Source organism: Oryx dammah, unplaced genomic scaffold (assembly GCF_014754425.2).
Source record: "Oryx dammah isolate SB20612 unplaced genomic scaffold, SCBI_Odam_1.1 HiC_scaffold_11210, whole genome shotgun sequence".
Lineage (NCBI taxonomy): Eukaryota > Metazoa > Chordata > Mammalia > Artiodactyla > Bovidae > Oryx > Oryx dammah.
The window spans coordinates 7761310-7784664 of NW_024080603.1; the positions used below are offsets into that span (position 1 = coordinate 7761310).

The window sequence follows — 23355 nt, forward strand, 5'->3', positions numbered from 1 at the left end:
TAGAAAATAATGAATTCCAACTGTACTGTTCACAAACTAAGGTGGTGTGAGTGGTAAAGAACCCACCTGCCAATGTAAGAAATGTAAGATATGTAGGTTCCATCCCTGGGTTGGGAAGATCCCCTGGAGGAGGGCATGGCAACCCATTCCAGTATTCTTGCTTGGAGAATCCAGTGGACAGAGGAGCCTGGTGGGCTACAGTCCATAGGGTCAAAAGAGTCAGACACAACTGAAGCGACTTAGCACGTACATGCTTAGGCTGCTGTAATAGTATGGAAGAACAAGGCTGCCACTGTAAGAGAAAAAAAAAATACTGTCCATGTATCCTTTGTGAGAGAAATCTTGAGAGGAGTAAGAATTTGAAGATTTAAGTCTGGTAGGGAGAGGGCCAGGAAATTTGTGAATCAAGTATCTGTTTATTTTAAATGTATCAGATATCCAAGTGAAAAACAGATAGTTGGATATTCACAGAAGAGGGTTAGGATTTAAATTTGAGATTTAACATCATTAGATGATGTTAAAAGCCTTGGCAGTAGGTGAGAAGACAGTGAGGAGAGAAAGCAGTCCTGGTACAAGTCCTCAGGCACTCTTGTTTTAGAAGACGCTTGAAGAGACAAAAGAAATTCATAGAGGAAATCAGAGGGAAGAGGAAAACCAGGAGAACGTGTCGTAGAGGACAAGAGACGACATCTGCTTCAAGTAGAAGAGAGTGGTCTACCTGGCCTAACGTTCCCAAGAGGTTACTGTTCTAAGATGAGGGCGATTAGGCCACCTGACAATTGAGCTTCAGGAGAGTGTTTAGGATTAGGGTGGGTTAAAGAGTGAATTAAAGGTGAGAAAATAGCGATAGGAAATGAAGGCCACTAGATCAAGAAGTTTTGCTGTGAGTAGAACAAAGAAATGGTCATATCTAGTTGGTGAGGGGCAGGGGGTGGAGGTGAAGGGGAGCTAAGGTCAAGAGAGGAATTTCCTGACCCAGGAATCGAAGCCAGGTCTCCTGTATTGCAGGCAGATTCTTTACCATCTGAGCAATAGGGAAGTCCCGAGGAATTTCTTAAGATGTGTAATAACAGAGCACGTTTGTTCATGATAATGGTCCAGTAGAAGAGGAGAAACTGACTGTACAGGAGAGAGGGGGTCAGTCAGTGGTTTTCTTGAAAAGACGAGCATAGCTGGACTCCATGCCCACGTTATTGATCTTTGATAGACGCAGTGCTGCCTTTTCTATTTTGATAGAAGAGAAGCAGTGTGGAAGCACTACAACTCTACCGATCTCACAGGACTCGGCAAAGAAGGTTTTTTAAAAGATTTATGAAGTAAATATAAAGTTTTAGTTTTAAAAACATTAATCTATATTGAAGGAAGGAATTAAATTTATTAGTTTGCCTTGATTTTCCTTTCTCTCTTTCACTTTTAGAGTATAATGTTAAGTGTTCATGTTGAACTCCTATTGTGACTCATCCTCTTAATCTTTAAAATGAATCTGTATATTAGATCTGTTGTGAGTAGTCCAAGTGACCCAGAGGTTTCTGATTTGATTGACACAATCCAGTAATGCTGGGTAGATTTTGTTTTGTCATTTTACTTAATAAATTTGGATTGTTTACCCTGTAATAGAAAACATTTATCTTCAGATATTCAGAAGTGAAATAATTTTATAGTCTATACGTTACCTTACATGCTAAACTTCAGCATAAAGCAGGAGGGAGGGACGATATTAAAAAAGCAGGAAATGGTAGTACAGAATTAGGTGATGCTATCTGCAGTCAGTATATAGAGTATTGAAAAAGTCATTGTGTTCTTATCCAAGGTAAGAACTTGAGGATACCATGTAAGAATAAAAGTCTTGACCCAAGTATTTGGTTTGAGGTTCTAATAAATAAACATCATTATCAGGCCATAAATTTATTCTTGCATATACAGTAGATTTTATTTTTAATGTCAGTTTAAAAATTGGATTTTTTATTATCAAATCAAATGTATTTCGAGGGCTCATTTGTGTGTTATAAATTGATAAATGGTTGGCCAAGTGATCTAAGTATTTTATTTTAAATGTTAAGGTCATAGTAGTTTTAATTATGTTTTGGAAAAAAGGCTATTTTTTTAAAAACTCATTCTGTGTGCTCCTTTTTCTTGAATTCACAGTGATACCATAGACGTTCGGTGCTGTTTTGGTAATTTAAGTCCCTGAACTCTTTAGTGTTGAAATCTCGTCTTTATGGAGGAGGGTTTATAAGTTTGTATTGTAAATTGTACCTTTGGGAGCAGTGTTATAGCTGGTTTAGGTTTTTAGTAAAGATCAAAGCTAAAAACATTAAGCAAGACATAATTTTTAAAAGACACATGAGCAAACATAAAATTCTGCTTTAAACATTTAGTTTTTAAAAAATTAATCAGAATTTTTTTCCCTCAGACGAAGGATAGCTTAAGACATTCGAAGACCAGAAACTGGAATTTTATCCGATTAGAGCACGTTAAGAATTTAGAAAAAAGTTTCCTTTACCAACGAGGAGATGTTTGAATATCTGTTAATTGGGTGAAACGATTGTCAAAGGTGACTTTTTAGTTTTTTGTCTTATTAACAACATAAATTAGTAAGTATGCTGTCAAAATTGTGAAAATAATTAAAACACAGTTAAATTTCTTATAGAGTGTAAAATTTTGTGTTTTTTTCCTGTTATTATGTTTTTCAATTGAAAAAGCCTTTGGTCATTAATTTTAACTATGAATTAGTAGTGTATGCATATAACGCCTGGTTATTTCTTCTCCAGAGTAAGAGATATCAACTGGTTCTGTTAATTTTTGTAAATCTTGCCATAATCATGTATCCTTCCTTATTTGAAACGTCTATATTTTTCGTTGCCTATAAGAAGATGTCTAAAATTTTTAACCTACCGGGCAAGATATAAAACCGCCCTAAAATATTCCTCAGTCCCTTTGAGGGCTAGCTCTCTTGCTGCTTTCTCTCTGAACTCGTTCTGGATTGCCTAGTCAGAGATTGTCAGACCTCATCCTCTGAAACAGGTGCCACCTTGTCTTAAAACTTCCCTTGTGCACGCCTGTCAGCGGATGGGCTTCTCCTCGTGCACCATCTGCGTTTACACATTCAGCAGTGCTGTTGGATCTCTGCTTCGCACCAGGCACTGTTCTAGGTGTGAAGGCAGCGGCAGTGCATGGGAATCTAGGCTCCTGTCCTCCTGAAAGTCATATGCTAGTTTGGAAATGATAATGAGGGAGACAAAAAAATCAAACAGATAGAGGCATAGAGCCTTTTAGGTCTTAAATGTTTTGAGGAGAAAACAGTCTATATGATAGAAAGTTTAAGGACGGTACCAGTGTTGATTTGGTGGTGATGGAAGATCTCTTTGAAAATGTGACTTTTACACCAAAGCTCAATGATAACGGTGGAGCAGTCATTTGAAGATTTGGGAGCAGAGTTCTCGAACTGAAAGACAGACAGTGCAAAGGCATTAGAGAGAGGAAAGAAGGGGGTGGTGGCGGAAGAGGTAGTAGAAGGTAGTTATACAGAGTCTTGTAAGCAGAGGTAAGGGGTTTGGAATCTATTCTAATTTAATTTCGAAGCCTGTGAATTGTTGTTTAGTCGGTAAGTTGTGTTTGACTGTGCAGCCCCATAGACTGTAGCCCATCAGGCTCCTCTGTCTGTGGGATTTCCCAGGCAAGAATACTGAAGTGGCTTGCCACTTGCTTCTCCAGGAGATCTTCCCCACACAGGAATCAAACCTGCATCCCCAACGCTGGCAGGTGAATTCTTTACCAATGAGCCACCAGGGAAGCCCAGCTTTTAAGGGTTCATGTGATTACATTGGGCCCATCCCGGGTCACCCTCTCCTCCTTTATTTATACAACCAGCACAGTATTCGGCACTGATTTGTATTATTGAGCAAGCAAAGATTTTAATCCAGAGGACACGTAAAAACAAGGCTGAAGCCTCCTACATTCTGAAGGAAAGTCCCTGTCAAAAGGTCCAGGACCATAGTGCTCTGGAGTTGGCCTACTTGAATCGCAGGAGTTTGACTGTGGTTTTAAGAGTTATTCCTTACAGGTTACAAGTTAACTGTCTCATGTCTCTCAGCTCAGTTCAGTCCAGTCGCTCAGTTGTGTCCAACTCTTTGCGACCCCAGAACCGCAGCACACCAGGCCTCCCTGTCCATCACCAACTCCCAGAGTCCACCCAAACCCATGTGCGTCAAGTCGGTGATGCCATCCAACCGTCTCATCCTCTGTCGTCCCCTTCTCCTCCTGCCCTCGTTCTTTCCCAGCATCAGGGTCTTTTCAAATTCAGGGTCTTTGCGTCAGATGGCCAAAGTATCAGAGTTTCAGCTTCAACATCAGTCCTTCCAGTGAACACCCAGGACTGATCTCCTTGCTGTCCAAGGGACTCTCGAGTCTTCTCCAACACCACTGTTGAAAAGCATCAATTCTTAGGCGCTCAGCTTTCTTTATAGTCCAACTCACACATCTATACATGACCACTGGAAAAACCACAGCCTTGACTAGACAGACCTTTGTTTTTTAATATGCTATCTAGGTTGGTCATAACTTTCCTTCCAAGGAGTAAGCGTCTTTTAGTTTCGTGGCTGCAATCGCCATCTGCAGTAATTTTGGAGCCCCCCAAAATAAAGTCAGCCACCGTTTCCCCATCTATTTCCCATGAAGTGATGGGACCAGATGCCATGATCTTCATTTTCTGAATGTTGAGCTTTAAGCCAACTTTTTCACTCTCCTCTTTCACTTTCATCAAGAGGCTCTTTAGTTCTTCTTCACTTTCTGCCATAAGAGTGGTCATCTGCGTATCTGAGGTTATTGATATTTCTCCCAGCAATCTTGATTTTGGCTTGTGCTTCATCCAGCCTGGAATTTCACATGATGTGCTCTGCATATAAGTTAAATATGTAAGGTGACAATATATAGCCTTGAGATATTCCTTTCCTGATTTGGAACCAGTCTGTTTTGTATGAAGATCTTTTTTTCTCATGTCTCTACATTGTTCTTTATTGCATCCATATTGGTCTTAACTAAAGCAGATATTTTCAATACCATCATTGGATAAATGTCAGCCAAACAAAGCGGAAACAAATTTTGCCATTGTTCTGAACTTTAGGGCAAGGGTCACACTGCTCTGGGGCTCATCTTCCCGGTATAAGCTCATTTTCAGAGTGTGTTCCTTCGTTAGGGTTGCAGGCTACCTTATGGCGTGCAGAGAAAGTGCCAAACGAGTGACAGTGAATCTTGTCTCCTTGTTTTAAAGTCTGCTAATTAATAATTTTAGTTACATCTGCCAAGTCCTTCTTACCATGTAATATAGCGTATTCACTACTGTAACGCCAGGGCATATTTAGCCTAATACATGTTTCATGTATTTCATATAACAGCAGTGAAGCAGAATTAACTCTGACAGAGTTAATTTTTGAGACATTCCACTTTTCTTATTTCTTTTGCCTTTGCTTATATGCCCACCTTCAATGATTACCTTGATAGTGATGCCCGATAGATTTGCCATACTCCCGTAAGACAACCCCACACTGTTTATCTTTAGTTATTTAACTAAATGAACATAAAAATGTGGAAATGTCTCTTGCATTTAAAGAGATTTTGTTCTAGATACCTTCCAGAGAAAGCTGTGGTTACCCATTGATAAAAATTTGTGGGTCAAGAGAATTTTTTATGGATTCCAAATTGACATTGTCTAAGCTATTTGAGATTTTTTGTTTTCACTTATTCTGTTATTTAAAAAATGTATTCACTCAATAAATGTTTATTGAGCATCTACTGCTGCATATCTGGGTGCTAGGATGAAAATGACTGAACACGTAACTTTTTTTGGTAATTAATTTATTTTAATTGGAAGCTAATTACTTTACATTGTTGTAGTGGGTTTTGCCGTACATTGACATGACTCAGCCATGGGTGTACATGTATTATCCATCCTGAACCCACCCCCCCACCTCCCTTCCCATCCCATCCCTCAGGGTCATCCTGGTGCACAGGCCCTGGGCGCCCTGTCTCATGCATTGAACCTGGACTGGCTGGCGATCTATTTCACGTGTGGTAGTACACATGTTTCAATGCTATTCTCACAAATCATCCCACCGTCCCCTTCTCCCACAGAGTCCAAAAGTCTGTTGTTTACATCTCTGTCTCTTTTGCTGCCTGACATACAGGGTCATGGTTACTATCTTTCTAAATTCCATATATATGCATTAATATACTGTATTGGTGTTTTTCTTTCTGACTAACTTCACTTTGTATAATAGGCTCCAGTTTCATCCACCTCATTAGAACTGATTCAAATGTATTCTTTTTAATGGCTGAGTAATACTCCATTGTGTATACATACCTTAGCTTTCTTATCCATTCATCTGCCGATGCACATCTAGGTTGCTTCCATGTCCTGGCTGTTGTAAACAGTGCTGCAGTGAACACTGGGGTACACGTGTCTCTTTCATTTCTGGTTTCCTTGGTGTGTATGCCCAGCAGTGGGATTGCTGGGTTGTATGGGAGTTCTATTTCCAGGTTTTTAAGGAATCTCCACACTGTTCTTCATAGTGGCTGTACTAGTTTGCATTCCCACCAACAGTGAAAAGATACCCTTCAGAATGGGAGAAAATAATAGCAAATGAAGCAACTCACAAAGAATTAACCTCAAAAATATACAAGCAACTCCTGCAGCTCAATTCCAGAAAAATAAACGACCCAGTCAAAAAATGGGCCAAAGAACTGAACAGACATTTCTCCAAAGAAGATATACAGATGGCAGTCAAACACATGAAAAGATGCTCAACATCACTCATTATCAGAGAAATGCAAATCAAAACCACAATGAGGTATCATCTCACGCTGGTCAGAATGGCTGCGATCAAAAAGTGTACAAACGATAAATGCTGGAGAGGGTGTGGAGAAAAGGGAGCCCTCTTACACTGTTGGTGGGAATGCAGGCTGAACACGTGACTGCTTACGAAGCATGGGACTCTGAAGGAGAAACAAGCTGCTGTGGGAGATAACACAGTCGTCCTTTAGCATCTGTGAGTGGTTGGTTCTGGGACTGTGGAGAATATCAAAACCTGGAGATGCTCAAGTCCCTTATATTAATATAAAACAGTATAGTATTTACATATAACCTACACATATCCCTCCCATTATACTTTAAATCGTCTCTAGGTTTCTTATAATACCTTGGAAGTGCTATGTAAGTAGTTGCCAGGCTGCTTGGCAAATGCAAGTTTTGTCTTTTGGAACTTTCCCCAAATCTTTTCTATATGTTTTTGGTCCATGGCTGGTTGAATCCACAATGGTTAAATGTGGAACCCAAGGATATAGAGCACCTCCTGTACTTAGATCTGGGTAGATGATCTAACATGAAGTGCTTATGGGGATGAAGTAGTTTGACCAACACTGGCTTAGGAGTCAGACTGCCACTTCACTGTGGGTGGACCTGAATTAATTTTGAAATTTCTTTGAGCCTTAATTTTCTATGTGTGTGAATAGTAATCTTTAATTAAAGTTCCTACGCCCTTTTGCAGTGAAAGTGAGTGAAGTCGCTCAGTCGTGTCCGACTCTTTGCGACCCCGTGGACTGTAGCCCACCAAGCTCCTCTGTCCATGGGATTCTCCAGGCAAGAATACTGGAATGGGTTGCCATTTCCTTCTCCAGGGGATCCTCCAAACCCAGGGATTGAACCCAGGTCTCCTGCATTGCAGGCAGATGCTTTAACCTCTGAGCCACCAGGGAAGCCCAAAGCACCACCAATTTTGAATTAATTTGTATTTTCCTTAAGAAAGGTTCCCCCATAATTTATATATGTACCTGGATCTGCCTTTGGCTACCTTAATTTTTTTCTCCTTCAAATGGGATGGTTTCAAATTGTGTCCAACTTAGAGATACTTAACTTTTGGAGGAAAAAATGTAGAAATAATGTGTGTTAGTTGGTAGAAATTTTATAAGATTAAGAAAAATTAGGACTTTTATAATTTCTACACACAGGGAAGACACTGGATATTTTAGTGATCTCTCTTCAGTCTTCTCTGTGCACATACATAGTTCATTAAAAGAAAAAGACAAGGCTAGTTGGCTAGTGAGTATCATATTACAAATAAAGCATGCATTTCACTTTAGTATATAATTATTTATTATAATTTATTTTATAATTAATAAGTTTATATGATTATTAAATTATATGATTTGTATAATTTTATAAATATTTATTATAAATATTTATAAATATTTATGAATTAGTAATTCTGTATTTTCGATTAATGTCACGTGAATTATATAATACAGTTATATCTAATTATCTTCCATGACATAATTTTTTTTTTTTTCTATGAGATTGACTTTTTATTTAGATTCCTCATGCGGTATTTGTCTTTTCTGCCTGGAATATTCTCTTGGCATAACACCTTCAAGGTCCATCCATGTTGTCCCAAATAAGTAGGGTTTCCTTCGTTCTCGTGACTGAATAACATTCCCTTGTGTGCGTGTTACCATTTTTATTTATTCACCCGTTGATAGACACCTTTTTCCATATCTTGGTTATTAACAATGTGCTGCGGCAAACCTGGGAGTGCAGAACTCTGTTCCATATCCTGCTTTCATTTTGGGGATACATACCCAGAAGTAGGGTTGCAGAATCATATGGTAGTTGAATTTTAATTTCTTGAAGAACCTCCATGCTGTTTTCCATAGTGGCTGCACCAATTTACATCCCCACTAACACTCCACTAGGGTTTCCTTTCTTCCACATCCTCCCCAGTATTTGTTATTTCAGACTTTTGATGATAGCCATTCGAACAGATGTGAGGTGATACCATTCTGGTTTTGATTTTCATTTCCCTGATGATGAGTAATGCTGAACATCTTTTTATGTATTTGCTAGTCTTTTGGATGTCTTTTTGGGAAGATGTTTATTCAGTTCCTCTGCCCACTTTTTAATCCAGTTGTTTGTTTTTTTTTTTTTTTTGGTTATTAGTTTTGGTTTTTTTAATTTAATCAATATTTTGGATATTAACCCACTGGATATATGGAGTTATAAATGTTTTCTCCAATTTGATAAGTTGCTTTTTCATTTCGTTGATGGTTTCTGTGTCTGTGTAGAAGCTTTTTAGTTTGATGTTGTTCTAGTTGTTTGTTTCTGCTTTTATTGCCTTTGTTTTTTGGTGTCACATACAGAAACATCGTCACTGAGACTGATATCAAGGAGCTTACACTCTGTGTTTTAGGAATTTTACAGTTTCAGGTATTGAATATAAGTTTCTAATCCATTTTTTGTTGATTTTTGTACATGTTATAAGATAGGGGTCCAGTTCATTCTTTTACATGTGGCTGTCCAGTTTTCCCAATACCATTTATTGAAGAGACTGTCTTGTCACCATTGTATATGCTTAGATCCTTTGTTATAAATTAATTTATCATACTTGCATAGACTTATTTCTGGGCATTATTGTCTTCCTTGATCTGATGTCTGTTTTTATATTAGTGTTTTTTTTTTGGGGGGGGGGAGCATAATTGATTTGCAACTGCCATACTGTTTTGATCACTGTAGTTTTATAATATAGTTGGAAATCAGGACATGTGATGCCTCCAGCTTTTTTTCTCCCCTCAAGATTCCTTGGGCTATCTTGGGTCTTTTGTGGTTCCATAGACATTTTAGGATTGTTTGTTCTGTTTCTGTAAAAAATGCTATTGGAGGTTTGAAAGAGATAACATTGAATTTGTAGATCACTTTGGGTAGTATGGACATTTAAACAATGTTAATTTTTCCAATCAATGAGCTTGGAATATCTTTCCCTTTATTTATGTCTTCAGTTTCTTTCATCACTGACTTATAATTTTCACTGTACAGATCTTTCACTTCTTGGTTTAAATGTATTCCTATGTATTTTAATCCTTTTACATTTGGCATAATTTTAACCATCTTTAAGTGTGCCAAAAGTATAATCAACCAAGCTATTGTTATCAATCACTGAGTTTGTTTCTAAAATGTCCTTTGTGGAAACAATACTGAATATCTTTGAGTATTAATATTTGTATTTGATTGTATAAGATCATTTAACTGGACTTCCTTTAGTATAACCACTTTATTTTTACGCATTTATTTATTTTTTGTTGTGCTAGGTCTTCACTGCTGCACGTCGACTTTCTCTGGTTGCAGCTGGTTGGGCTGCTCTTTGCTGTGGCGCGGGGCTCCTCACTGTGGTGGCTTTCCTCGTTGTGGAGCAGGGGCTCTAGGCACACACGCTTCAGTGGCTGTGGCTTGCGGACTCTAGAACGTGGGCTCAGTAGTTGTGGCAAATGGGTCTCCTTGCTCCACAGCTTGTGGAGTCTCCCCAGACACGTCCCTTGCCATGGGATCAGCCCACGTCCCCTGCACTGGCAGGCAGATTCTTACTCTGCCACCAGGAAAGTCCAGTATACATGAGCATTGGAAGCACTTTCAAAAGCTACTGCTGATTTTTTTTTTTTTTAATGTGTCCTCACTGACCCTCAATATTATTTTAAAATATCATTGTCTACTTAATAGGTGAAATGATATTCTTTTGTTTTTATTTTTTTGATTCCATACTATAGTGGAACATTTTCTGTATATTAGTCCCTATTGTTTTTCTCATGTTAATTGCTAGTACCCGACTAGGAAGCTTTTTGACAGGAAAAAAGTTTATTTCCTCTGTAAGCAGATGCATTAGGCTGTATATCACTCTGAATTTAAAAACATTTCAAAACAGTCTCCCTATTGCAGTGCAGTAGGAGCTTTGATAGCAGAAGCTGGAGTGATGCATGGTGCTTCACAGTTATGACAGTACACACCTATGCCTGGACCGCATCCTCAGAGATTCTGACTTAATGACGTTTTTAAAACTTCTCAAGCTCCTGAAGTGATTTTATTGTGCAGCCACCTAACCTCAGAAACTTAACCCCAAGGCTGCATCACATTTTAACCTAGAGGGCCCAGGGTTTTTATTTAAAGCATTCTATTTCATCTGTGGATGGTTATATTTTACAGTAATATTCATTATTCAGCATTTGCGTTACTATTATTCCTTGCAGGATCTGCATTGCATGCCCTTTGGAGATTAATTTCAAATCATTCCTTATACTAATAGGACTTAATAAACAGCATACATATTATGTGTACACCATGAGACGTTCAAGGTACAATCGGGTGTGGCTCTCCCCTAGAATTCTCACAGTCAGGACTAGGAGAGGAGATGTACACAGAGGTGTCAATATGTTTGTACCATAAAAGGCAGGAACAATGGAGGGAAGATGAGGGTGGATTGAGTCTGGGTGGAATGGTCGATTATTTCATGGAAATCTATGTTTAAGCTGAACCTTCAGTTCAGTTCAGTCGCTCGAGTCGTGTCCGACTCTTTGCGACCCCATGAATCGCAGCACACCAGGCCTCCCTGTCCATCACCATCTCCCGGAGATCACTCAGACTCACGTCTGTCAAGACCGTGCACGTCCATCAAGACAGTGATGCCATCCAGCCATCTCATCCTCTGTCGTCCCCTTTTCCTCCTGCCCCCAATCCCTCCCAGCATCAGAGTATTTTCCAATGAGTCAGCTCTTCACATGAGGTGGCCAGAGTACTGGAGTTTCAGCTTTAGCATCATTATTTCCAAAGAAATCCCAGGGCTGATCTCCAGAATGGACTAGTTGGATCTCGTTGCAGTCCAAGGGACTCTCAAGAGTCTTCTCCAACACCACAGTTCAAAAGCATCAATTCTTTGGTGCTCAGCTTTCTTCACAGTCCAACTCTCACATCCATACATGACAACTGGAAAAACCATAGCCTTGAGTAGACGGACCTTTGTTGGCAAAGTAATGTCTCTTCCGATTTGTGGTGGCTTATTAGTTCCATGTTCCTTATCAGGATCTGTCATAAAACAACTCATGCAAATGGTTACTATGGTGCCTGGCCAGGGTGGGCAGTTTCAATCTGTGCTTTCCCCAACATACCTATGGCTGATTCATGTTGACGTATGGCAGAAACCAACACAATATTGTAAAGCAATTATCCTTCAATTAAAAAAATAAAACTTTTAAATAGCTAAATATATTGTTATACAAAATTCAAATCAAACTTTTGTGGAACTGCTGAGAAAACTGGTTTGAAAATCTTACTGAAATAAACTGAGTTGAAAACATTGTAAAATGTAAAGTTTTTAGATTGACTTGTTTTTTTATTTGAATTATATTGATTGGTGAATGTATAATGGTCATAGCTTTCTGTAAAATTTTTTCTTTTGAATCACTAACTTTTAAAACACATGTAATAAAAATTTAGACAAATATTTTGGCTACAAACTGGTGTACTAAATAATAGCTTGAATCATAGAGTCAGGAGTTGTTTCTTAGGGTACTAAGAAGTTATTTTAAAAGCTTTTAAAATGTATTCTGTGTTTAGAAGGGCACTTTTTCTTTCTAGAAGCTTTAGGCCTTATGAGGAATTATCTATTCTGAATTTGTCACAAATAGTTGATGACTAAGTCCTAAGTCCTAGTCAGTGAATCATGCACTTTCAGTAAGAGAGTCTTGAAAGCCTTTTGTAAAACTAAGTCATCTTGACAAAAGAGATATTTAGGACAGAACCAAATTGATTACTGTTTCTTTTACTTCAAATATCAAGGGAAAGTATTTCTAAATATATTTAAACTTTTCATTTATTATATATATTTTTCCTAATTACTAATAATATGTGTTTCATTTGTTCATTCAACAAATATTTAGGGAGTATTTGCTATATAAGCATTATAATACAGAGACAAAAGAAAAAAGTATCCAAAAGCAGACAGGAAAAGCAGAAATTACTCCATAATCCACCTTCCATAGATAACTGCTCTGAGTATCCACTCTGTACATCTGTGGGCATTTTGCTATTTGTCCATTACTTTTCTAATTTATACCATTTTTATCAAAATGAAATTGCTTCAAATAATGCTGTTTGATAGCCTGCTTGGTGCTTTTCTTGCTGTTAATTTGAAAAATAAAGATTATAATAAATATATTTCATTTAAAGACCTAAAGTTAAGTATTCTTTTAAATTTGAAATAGATCATGAAAACTGATTCCCTCCAGCCCCCCAACATTTTAAACTAGATTTTAAATCCAGTTTAAATCCTTGCCAATTTGGATTTTGTCCAACTAATAAAAAATAATCCAAGCTTTACTTGGTTAAATTTAAGTGAAATGTGGAATTTGCAGTGAAATATTTATCACAGATTAGTAGTGACTCATAGCATTTACTGTGTCAGGATATGTTCTGAATACTGCTTCATATATAATCATTCCTCTAGTCAACGTTTCTATTCCCATTTTGTGGGGGAAATTAAGCACTGAGCCTTTAAGTGACTAAAGTCACACAGCTAGTAAATCACAGGAGCAGAAGACTTAATCCAGACTGTGTGACTTCATGATTTTGGTCTCAACTACTCTTCTGTACTGCCATCATAGCTTTTCTAGAAACTTGTGTTTTTAATTCATAGTTCCAGTGATTTACCTAGCAAATCGGTGATTTGCAATGTAACATTATTTGTTTTGATACATTTAGTAGAATTTTCTCTGTGCTGCAAGCCTGTAAATCTTAGCAAGTAATGAATGAGATGTAATTTGTTATTCACCCACCCACCTCTAGTATCTCGTGCTAATAATCTTTCTGCCCCGTGAACCTCCCCCACCCCACCGTTTCTGCTTGTCAGCTTCCGTCGGCTGCAGTGGGTGGCCCGGAGGTAGTGGTGGGGGGGCCCCTAGGTGCCGGCCTGGGCTCGGAGCCGTGTGGCGGGGCGGGGCCCTTGCGCTGCTGCCCTTGAGTGCAGAGTGTGAGTCGGGAAGAGGCGCGTGGAGCCGCTGTGTAATCGCTGGATGCGGACCAGGGCGCTCCCGTTCCCGTCGGGGACCTGCTGATTGGCTGCGCGCGCGCACACGTGACCGACATGTGGCTGTATTGGCGCAGCCCCCCTGGGTGTCACTGGAGACGGGATGGAGGTGCTGCTGGGCTCGGAAATGGGGTAGGTGCTGGAGCTGCGCTGGCCCGGCTTGCTGCCTGGGTTGAGAGCGGGCGGGGGGCGAGGGGAAGGCGATCTTCCCTTGCACTGTCTAAAGCTTGAAGGCCTTAGGCACAGGGTCTGCAGCCACAAGCCAAGCGAAAAGGCAGGGGCGTCTCCCCCCACCTCTCCCCTACTGCAGCACCGGAGATGGATTTCCTGTGCTTCGGATCCTGGGTTTTTGACAGAAGAGGGAGAAGGGGGAGGGGTACGAGTGTTAAGGGGAGACTGGTGAGAGAGAGCCGTTTTTGAAGCTAGAAAGAGGTTTTGTTTTTATAATGCCTGTTTACAGAGTAGAGTGGAATAACTGTATCTAAGGAAACGGGTAAAGGACAACAAAGAATGGAGCATATTCATGGCAGGAGCGAAAGCTCTAGCCCATTGAAAGGCTTCTTTTCCTCCCTGGCCACAGGGACACATGCAGTGGTAGCCAAGAGAGCGGATACAAAGCTGCTGCTGATGGCTGATGTGAACCTTGTGGAAAGGGCAGCTTGGGAGAGGAGGAGGAGGAGGTGGAGGCAGGTACTGCAGAGCTTGAGTGGTAGCTTTGGTTGACTGGTGAAATTTTGGTTACCAAAGAGCCTGCTTTTGCAAACGGTCTGAGTGAACTGCCTGTGAATAGCGTGGCCAGAAGATGCCAGTGCCTTTGTTACTTTGAAGTCACAACCCTAGTGCCGTTTTGCAAATGACTGCAGCAATGCTTTCTCCCACCCAGGCTGAAATGATAACTGCAGAGTAAGAACCCTTGCAGCAATGCTGTTGGCAGAAGTCTTTTTATAAAAAGCCATAGTTTATAATTACAATCTGTATAGAAGAAATTATGTAGATTTTTTAAAGTAGGAAGAATATCTGACTATGAATGTTTTGACAGTGGAATGTATCAGACACTTCGATTCTATATCACAGAAGAGATGTTCAAATTCTTTGCTTCAAATAAATCCTGTAGGAAATCTTAATAAATTATGTATGAAGCAGTGGATCTTTTCCTTTGTTAGCATAGGTTTCTGCTATTAATTAGGTTATTCAAGAGTAAATCACTTTATAATGTAAATTGGGAAAAATTATTGTGATAAATTTTTTCATAGGCTCAATATTTAAGATCTGTATTAAGTATCTATATTACTCTTTGGTCACTTTTAGATATCATTGAATAAAGTCTACAGGCAAATACTTAAAATTAAAGCACCATGATTTTTCTTTTGGATATATTTTTGTCTTGTGAATACTCATAACATATACTCTTGATAGAGAGTGTTTTCATTGCACTGTTTTTTGTTCTTTCATTAAATGTCTAAAAACATGTTTTCAGATTGAGTATAGTTTTAAATGCTGCCTTATCTTTATGCATATTTATGATAGCCAGCTTGTCAAACCTCCCTATCTCTGATCAGGATGGCAGTGGCTTTGTAAAGCACTCCAGGGTCAATGTATCTTAATTAGTGTTTATGTATTAGAAAGTCTTGAAAGAACCTTTAATTTTTGTTTTAGAAAATTTTTTTCAAGATAAGGAATTGAACTTGAATAAAACTAGCCTGGTTTTCACTGATAAATAGGCAATTTTATTCTTTATTTTTAAAACTATTTTTGCTGTAAGAATTATTAATCATGCATATCAGGGTTAATAGTCCTTAGAATCTCTTTTTAAAATCTGATGAAAATTGTACCTAGAATTAAAGATGTTATATTAAATTTTTTTAATGAAGTTTGTTTGTTTTTTGCAGTATGTATCTAAATTTTCTAGAAGATCCTTTGATGTATTTTTCCAATAAGTTAAAGAAAAATTTAAGTGAAATTTAATAGCTAATGCCATTCATATCTTTGCACTCTGATATAGTTTTTGAGAGTTTATGGTTCTTATTTTTATATAAATTATCTTGTTTTACTACTTAAATAGCTTGGTGTAGCATGATTTTCATTTTACATGATAGATTATTCCTAATTGCGTATATTGTGACTTTATACGAGGTCATGTATTGTATATAAGGACATAAAGAATGTAAGTCTTCTGTTTTGTTCCAACTCTGTAAAACTATTTTATAATGTCGATTGTTGCATAACATACAAAATAGTATGTAACAGAAATTACTTGAAAAGCAATATAAATCAACAAATCATTCACTGAATGAAAAAGAAATCTCAGTTTTGAGTTTTTAGCTGTGGGGTAGAATGCTTTGTGAAATACGTGGTAGCTGAGCAAGTGGAGATGCAGCAGGTTTCATAATGACATTCATAACATGCTTCTTAAAGATCATCTTATTAATCAAATTAATACTTGTGCCAAACAGAACAGTATTAGATTGAGATTATAGGGGGATTAAATAAGAAAGAGCTAAAGTATGAAAAGTTGATTTCTTTCCTTTTATATTTATTATGAAATACCTAATATAAGACTATACTGTTGGCTTTAGTGGTCTTTGAAATTATTCATTGTTAATTAATATGGGTGGCTCAGATGGCAGGGAATCTGCCTGCAATGCAGGAGACCTGGGTTTGATCCCTGGGTTGGAAAAAGCTACCCACTCTAGTATTCTTGCCTGAAGAATTCCATGGACCATGGCAGGCTACAGTCCATGGGGTTGTAAAGTAGTGGACACAACTGAGCATCTAACACTTTTACAATTGATATGGTCAGAACTGAGCTACTGAGTTCAGAAGTTAAATATTCCTAAGTATGTCTGTGAAGTGAATCAAAGCTGTTAATTGCAGTCTTTCATGCCTTGCTGTTTAGATTTCTGCCATTTTCTCTATTTTTAAAAGTGATCTCACATAATGTAGCAGTCTTCTTATATTAAATGTTTTCTTTAATTTTGACCTCCCCTGCTTTGTTTTTTTTTACTAATCTCTGAGTGTAATTTCACCTAGTACACAGGATAGGATAGGGTAATACGATGTAGAGAAGATGACTTGAGGAAATACATTCACTACGAAGCTGAGTGCCTACTAAATGCCAGACAGTGTAAAGGTACAAGACGTGGGAACTAACCTCCAAGAAACTTACACTAGAACTATTTGGAATATTATTGCTACTGCATTGCAAACACTGCTTTGGCTACTCCTACAATCTTGAAAGATTTATATTATCTAAAATGTCTTCTGACGTCAAGGGATGTGGTAGTTTGTTGTTTGAAACACAGTGCCTTGTAAAATCTGCTTGGAATAGCAGATAATTCTGAAATTAAGTTTGCTTTGAAGTATTAAGTGGCTTGAATGTAAAAGATGAAGTGATTTCTGGATCTTCTAGCTGTAATAGTCAATAATTTGTGGTTCTTGGTTTCTGTAAGGTTAGAAGGAAAGTTACGTCGATCGTTTCTTGTTTTGGTATAGGTGACATCTCACTTGTTAAGTATTAGGTATGTTCTTGAAAATTATTTTTGAAAATCAAATCATAACATCATCAGTCCCTCAGGGCAAGCTTCCATCCCTTTATCCCCACTCCCCTTATAGGCACTCGTTCACATGGTTTCTTAAATATGCATTAACTCTTGTGAGATGTTCAGCATTTTGTGTCTTTTTTGTAGTTAATGAGGGTTTTTTTAATGGTGATATTTTTACCAGCTCAACCATTTTTAGATGTATATATAGTTCTGTGGCATTAACTGTTGTTGTGAATGTATCACACAATTCATCTCTAGTTCTTTTTCACATTCCCAAGCTGAAACTTCACTGAGTAAGCACTCATTCTCCATTTCCTCCCCCCGAGTTCCTGGCAACCACCATTCCATTTTCTTTCCCTGTGAATTTGACTTCCCTTGGAACCTCGTATAAGATAAGTCTTCGGGGTTCATCCATGTTGTCACATCTGTCAGAATTTCCACCTTTTTTGAGGCTGAATAATATTCCAGTGACACCACCCTTATGGCGGAAAGTGAAGAGGAACTCAAAAGCCTCTTGATGAAAGTGAAAGAAGAGAGTGAAAAAGTTGGCTTAAAGCTCAACATTCAGAAAACGAAGATCATGGCATCTGGTCCCATCACTTCATGGAAAATAGATGGGGAAACAGTGGAAACAGTGTCAGACTTTATTTTTGGGGGCTCCAAAATCACTGCAGATGGTGATTGCAGCCATGAAATTAAAAGACGCTTACTCCTTGGAAGGAAAGTTATGACCAACCTAGTTAGCATATTCAAAAGCAGAGACATTACTTTGCCAGCAAAGGTCCGTCTAGTCAAGGCTATGGTTTTTCCAGTGGTCATGTATGGATGTGAGTGTTGGACTGTGAAAAAAGCTGAGCGCCAAAGAATTGATGCTTTTGAATTGTGGTATTGGAGAAGACTCTTGAAAGTCCCTTGGACTGCAAGGAGATCCAACCAGTCCATTCTAAAGGAGATCAGCCTGGGATTTCCTTGGAAGGAATGATGCTAAAGCTGAAACTCCAGTACTTTGGCCACCTCATGCGAAGAGTTGAGTCATTGGAAAAGACTCTGATGCTGGGAGGGATTGGGGGCAGGAGGAGAAGGGGACGACAGAGGATGAGATAGCTGGATGGCATCACCAACTCGATGGACATGAGTTTGGGTGAACTCTGGGAGTTGGTGATGGACAGAGAGGCCTGGCGTGCTGCTATTCATGGGGTCACAAAGAGTCGGACACAACTGAGCGACTGAACTGAACTGAATATTCCAGTGTGTGTGTACCACATTTGTTTATCCATTCAGTTTTTGATGGGCACTTGGGTTGCTTTCATCTTTTGATTTTTATGAATAATGCTACTCTGAACACAGATGTGGAAATACCTTTTTGGGTTCCTACTTTTGCTTCTTCGGGGTATTGTACCAAATTTATGTTTTTAATTTGTATAACTTTTTAACTTTTTTAACTCAATACTATTTTTTATTTTCTTAATACTATTTAAAAAAAATTTGGGGGGGTCTACCACACGCAACATGGGGCTTCCCCTGGTGGCTCGTTGGTAAGGAATCTGCCTGCAATGCAGGAGACGTGGGTTCCATCCCAGAGTTTGGAAGATTCCCTGGAGGAGAGCTTGGCAACCCACTCCACTGTTCTTGCCTGGGAAATCCCATGGACAGAGGAGCCTAGTGGGCTATAGTCCATAGAGTCGCAAAGAGTTGAACACGACTGAAGTCACTTAGCACGCATGCACGCACACAGCGTGTGTAATCTTAGTTTCTCTGCCAGGGAGTGAACATATGTCCCCTGCATTAGATGCGTGGAGTCTTAACCACTGGACTGCCAGCGAAGTCCCTCCATACTGTTTTTAAGATCTCTTTTACTTTCTGTCCATCTAGTGTGTGGTACCAAGTCTGCTGTATAATGTTCTGTAGTATCTATCAGATGGGAAGGTCCTTAAGGGTTTTTTCCAAATCTCTTTTACCACAGACTTTGCTGTGGTGTGCATCCTTGTATGGGACTTCTTATAGACTATTTTAGTAACGTATCAGTATATAATAAATTACCCCAATCTTAGCGGCTTAAAGAAGAAATACTTAATGCTTTAGAGTTTCTCTGGGGTAGAAATTCAGGAATGTCATAATTGGTTATATGGCTCGCAGTCTCTCATAAAGTTACTTAAGATGTTAGTCAGGCCTGCAGTCGTCTGGAGGTTTGACTAGACTGGAGGATTAACTTCCTAGATGGCTCACTCATGGTCTGTTTCTCCTGACTTTTGGCAGAAGGCCTCACTTCTTTGCCATGAGCTGCTATAAGGACCTGCCTGAGAGTCTCCATGACGTTGCGACTGGCTTTCCCCGGTGATCCCAGAAAAAAAGAGCAGGAAGGAAGCCTTTCATGACATGGTCTTGAAAGTCATACTCCAGCACTTCTGCCACATTCTCTTCATTAGCAGTGAGTCACTTAGTCTAGACCACACAAGAGATGGAGTAAGCTCCAGTTTTTGAAGGTATAAGGCCAAAGAAATTGTGGATGTATTTCAAGATCACTTCATGTCTGGTGAGATTTCACTGGAATTTATCCTTGGAAGAGGGATCACTGGATTATAGGATATTTTTCATATTGTTGTTGTAACAAATTATCACAAACTTAGTGTTTAAAACAGCCCAAATCTATTATCTTACAACCTTAGGGATCAGAAGTCTGAAATGGTTTTCATTGGACCAAAATCATGATAGCAGCAGTGCTGTGCTTTCTCCAGAGGCTGTTTGGTGGATCCATTTACCTGCTTCTTTCAGCTTCTAGAGTCCAGCTGCATTCCTTGGTTCGTGGCCTCTTTTCCATCTTTATGCAAGCAACACAGTAAACCTCTGTCTGACCCTCTGTTTCTGTCTTCACATCTCCTCTGACCCAGACTTTTCTCTTTGCTTCTTATAAGAACCCTTGTGACTACAGCAGCTCTCCCCACATAATTCAGGAGATTTTCCCAACATTAAGAAACTTGTTCACATCCACAGAGTGCCCTTAGCCACGTAAGGTGACACATTCACTGCTTTCTGGGATTCGGACATGGACATCTTTGTGGGACTACTGTACTGTAGGCATACACGTACAGTTTTTTTCTTTTTTTTTTTTTCAGATGAACACATGCAACTCTGAAGTGTTTTATTTTTTAAGTTTTATTTTTGTGAATGAATGTTACTTTTTTGAGTAAATTCACATTTCATTTACCAAATTTGTTTATAGTATGGTGTATAATAATGACTAAGATGATAACCAGATACCCACTGAAGAATATTGAAATATATGTTCCACTAGCTATTTTTAGAGTCTTGGTTTTACTATCATTTAATTTATGTTGGTATATTGGCTACTTCTGACAATGTTTAGAATAGAAGCTGAGAAACATTAAAGCAGTGTGGCTGTACCTTTTAGTCTTGTTATACCATGTCTGTGGGTCCTCTGTCCAAACCTCATCTTCCTCACACTGTGACGTTACCTAGCCACAGTGTGGTTCCAGGCCCCATTTATGCAATTACCTCCAGTTGTCTCAGCAAGGTGTGACTCTCATAAACTCTGTCAGTCTCTTGAACCCAACCTTGCCTTTGAATTGTAGGTTATTTGTATCTTGGGGCTTCCCAGGTGGCTCAGTGGTAAAGAATCCACCTGCCAAGCAGGAGACACAGATTTGATCCTTGGGTCGGGAAGATCTCCTGGAGAAGGAGATGGCAACCCACTGTAGTATTCTTGCCTGGAAATCCCATGGACAGAGGAGACTGGCAGGCTACAGTTGATGGGATTGCAAAAAAGCTGGACACGACTTAATGACTAAACGGTAACAACAATTTGTGTGCCTGAGTCTCCTGTAAGTCAGAATCTTGAGACAAGACTTGTGTGAAATTCTTGCTTTGTGAAGTGATCCAGGAACAAGAGTAGTGGCTTAGAAAATGTTAAATAGTGAAGAGGTACAGCCAGTATGTGTTCTCAAGTTGATCACCACTTCAGACAATTTGGAAAGCCGGGACTTTCGGAGGAGTATAAAATTGTTTACCTAAGGAAAAGGATTATACGTACTAGCTCCCATTCCCCTTTAGTCCCAACTCACGTTCACTCTTACATAGGCTGTACGTGCATGAATGTTGGGGACCCACGCTGGGGTGTCACAGAGATCCTAGAACAGAAAGCAAAGGATGCTTGGTTCAGTCAGTGCGCTATCAGTTTATATCTTGCTGTGAGCTGTTTGGTGCAGCAGTGACTGCAGTTAAAATGAGCCTAAGGGAATGTAAGATGAGACAAGAATGTCTGATTTATTTGTATACAGAACTTGTTTCCCCTTTCTACTGGCATATTAGCCATTTGCTAGATCATAAGATATTGAGAATAAGGAACATGTCAGTTTATCTTTTCAGGGTTATAGAGCTGCTGTGACAGTTCCCCAACTCGTGGATTAGAACCATAGAAATGTATTCTCTCACAGTACTGGGGCTGGAAGTACAAAATCACAGTGTCGGCCAAGTTGAAACCTTCCAGAGACTCTGAGACTCTGCTCCCCGCCTTTCTCCCTGGCTCGTGGTGGTTGCTGGCATTCTCTGGCGTTCCTTGGGTTGCAGCTGACTCACTCCAGTCTGTGCCTCCATTGTCACTTGGCATTTTCCCTGTGTCTCTCTTCATTTCTTCACGTGGCCTACTTTTAAGGATTCCAGTCATTGGGTTTAGGGCCAGTCCTAATCCCATCGGACCTTATCTTAATTTGATTACATCTGCAAAGATCCTGTTTCCAAGTGAGGCCATTTTTCACAAATTCCAGGGATTAGCTGCTTGTGACTCAACATATTTTGGGAAACCTGATTCACCCCATAAAACCTCCCTATAATATTTACATGGTGTCTTGGGAATAATTAGTTTTCAAATGTTTCTTGGTTTGAATTGTACAGAAAGAAACCCATCATCTTACTTTTTTAATGGGAAAGTCATCTTGGACAGTCTCTGAATTTGTGCCCTCTTTTTACTCTTCTTTGCTCTCCGTGGCTGTTTATTCTTTCGTGTATTTATCTTTTTGTGACTTGCACTGAGTATTTCAGGAATCACGAAACTATTAGATCCAAACCTTGTCTTAAAAGGTGGGAAACAACATGGAGGATTCATGTCAGTGTATGGCAGAACCAATACAATATTATACTTAGCCTCCAATTAAAATTAATAAATTAAAAAAAAAACATTTTTAAAAGTAATACAAAAAAAAAGTAAAGGTGGGAAACAAAACTTGCCAAAGTAAAATGGAATAATTAGAAAGCAGTTAAACCAAGTTGTATAGTATTTACTGAACAGTTAGCAGGAAGATTCATTAATGGCTTGTGGGAGACAGATTTTTTTGTTGTTGTTTTAAAAAATAGCAATTTAAAGTGACATTTAAACATTAGTAGCTGACATCTTAGTCATAGCCAATATGATTCTTAAAGCATACAATAATTCCTGAGTACATTCATTTGTTGCCCCCCTCCTTTTTTTTTTTTTTTTGGCCAGTTTTAAGTAAGATTGTTTTCCCCTATGACTTGTGATACAAATTTAGGAAGGTTTTTATGTGAGGAAACAGAATTGGGCTTTAAAGTATACCAAAGCAGAGGGGGAAAAGGATGGGGCATTCAAAAAGAGATGAATTCTGAGCAGAAGTACAAAATAGTTTGTATGGAAGAGTGAAGAGGGAATTAGGTAAAGAGAAGGGTTATCTTGGAACTTAATAGAAAATAAGTTTGGAACAAAGACTGGTATTAAGTACACTAGATCGTGAAAGCTACGTAGAGGTAGGGGCATGGTCCTAGGAGCTTGAGCATTGAGAGCAAATATGACTTTAAATTGTGGCTCAGACATTTGAGCTGCGTTTTTAGTAAAGTTACTTGCCATTTGTGAAGTCTCATCTTCTTTAACTCTAAAATAGGAAGGGATACCT

The 23355-nt window shown here is 38.9% G+C and overlaps 1 protein-coding gene across 4 annotated transcripts in view; it reads left to right on the top strand.

Moving 5' to 3' along the window:
- The window catches only part of LOC120861004 (adenomatous polyposis coli protein), a 131489-nt gene that overhangs the window by 16836 nt on the left and 91298 nt on the right, over positions 1-23355 (top strand). Inside the window, exon 1 of one of the 4 annotated variants that reach the window (XM_040236710.1) lies at positions 13853-14024. The exons of 2 other annotated variants lie outside the window; for them this stretch is intronic. The gene's annotated coding sequence lies outside the window, so the exon portion shown is untranslated. Of the gene's footprint in view, positions 1-13852; positions 14025-23355 lie in introns of those variants that run through there. One more of the 4 variants, XM_040236712.1, reaches the window with a different exon arrangement.